Below are 2,343 nucleotides of genomic sequence, written 5' to 3'. Positions count from 1 at the left end.
TCGTTTATAGTGTATGTGCAACAACGTAAAATACTTACTTATCAATAAAATACGAACAGTAACAGAGTGATTATTATTATTATTATTATTATTTATTCCAAAATGATAAGAGAAAAACCGTTAAAAAATTTCATATTCATTTTTTTTTATAAATAAATAAATAAAAATAAAAAAAAAGTAATAAAATTTAGAGAAAGGTTCACCCACGCGATGAATGTCAACAAAGGAATGATTCAAGAAATGTGCGCGCGCATCTGTCATCGACCCCACACACACACATACACATACACACACATTCACACACACACACACAATAACAATAACAACAACAACAACAACCGTACGAATCGTACCTGATCCTGACCACCGACAGGTCTGGCAACTAACCGAGAACTGAACTGAGCTCCTCACATCAACAGTTCCAGCTTCCATCGTGGCTTCAGTGAAACCAAGGTCTAACTACATCTTTCACTCCGTCTTCTGCTACAAATAATTCTTTGTTTACGTTTCTTTTGTTTTCTTTTTTTTTTTTTAAATGTTCAGACTTTTTTGTAATAATTTTCACTCAGAGGAAAAACCGATTTATTACCAAATTTTTTATTTATTTATTTACGAGGGGATAATTTTTGATAAATTACGCGACGGAAAATCTTACAAAAAAAAAAAAATTTAATATTAATGCCGCCCTATTGATTTATGACGTAACAAAATTTTCGTAATATTTTTCTCAAGATTTTAGTCTTTATTGTACCACCACCACCACCACCACCACCACTACTACCACTACTACCCAATTCACCACAATTCTGTTTTCTTTTTTTTTTCACACACAAATTATTTTATAACAATTTTTTTTTTTTTAATAAGTAATAAAATTATTTTCTCTTATGCGATTGTTATTGTTTTTCACCTCCACCTCCACCCCCTCTCCCCCAACAACAACAATAATAATAATTTAAAATTACTCTAATTTTTTCAGTAATAAAAAAAATTAAATTTTATACTATTTGAATTTAATCTCTATTTAAGTTTTAAAATAATAAAAATAAAAATTTTAACTACATATACATAAAAAAAAATTGTATTTAATACACCCACATTAATAAGAACCCTTTGAAATGGTTTTAAAGTTAATAAAAAAAAAAAAAAAAACGAACAACCAAGAGTCTGCCTGTCGCCAAAGGCTCTAGACAATTTACCCAGCCAGGCTCGGTGGTGTTGCCCTTTCTTTTCCAGCTACTTTTAACTACATTGGTTACATTCAATGTCGAAGCAATATAACAACCATCGAGGATTAAACCAATTTCCACCCCACCCCCCTTGCCATTTATAAAATTCATTGTTTTCCAAATGATTTTCCACCCCCTCCCCCTCTCTCTCTCTCTATCCTCCATCTGATACAATATTATAAAATACTATTAGAAAATTTTTTTCCATTGCAATTAATTAAAAATTATTTTTTAAAAAAAAAAAGGTTTTGACATTCGCCATCTTTAAAAATTAATTAATGATGATAATTTACACCAGATAATTATCGATTAAATAATAATGATAATTATCATACAAAATCCCTCATATAATAGACTACAGAAATTTAATAGATGGTAACAAAAAAATTAATTAAAATTTTATAAAAATAAGGAATTATATAAAAAAAAAAATGATTCTGAATATCGAATAACTGTCAACCATGTGAAAAATGATGTAATAATAATAATACTGATAATAATAATAATAATAATAATAATGATAAAACTCTTCGACTTATTATTTTATTACGATCGTGACACATAATCAATCGTCGACAGTAACAAAAAACGAAAAAAAAAAAAAAAAAAAAAAAATAAAATCCAGCTTGTTTGTGTTGTTATTAATTAAAAAAATATTAATGATATTATTAACTAACGAATAGAAAAAGAGAGAGAGAGTGAGAGAGAGAGAGAGAAAGAGATAAAAAAAAAAAGATCAAAAAGAGGAGACATACTGAAAATTAAAAATTTAATTCATTTTTTTTTTTTACGACATTTTATATCAATATCCCTTTCAATCTCCGAATTTAAAAAAATTATTAATTAATAATTATTTTTTATTGTTTAATTTTTTTTATTTATGTTTTTACCTACTACGATTATACTAAAAATTAGTCGAATAGTTTTTCTTTTCTTTTTTTTTTTTTACGTAAAATTAATTAATTAAGAGAAATTTTTTGAAAATTATTTTTAATGCCATGTTTTAAAATTTAAAAAATTTAAAATTAACGAACCGTAAAGTAAAAATACCGAAATGAATTAATTAATTAATTAATTAATTATTTAAAAAGTTTTTTTTTTTTTTTTTTTTTTT

The sequence above is a fragment of the Pediculus humanus genome, genomic scaffold (genome assembly GCF_000006295.1).
Source record: "Pediculus humanus corporis 1103172108248 genomic scaffold, whole genome shotgun sequence".
Lineage (NCBI taxonomy): Eukaryota > Metazoa > Arthropoda > Insecta > Psocodea > Pediculidae > Pediculus > Pediculus humanus.
This window is presented reverse-complemented; position numbering follows the sequence as displayed.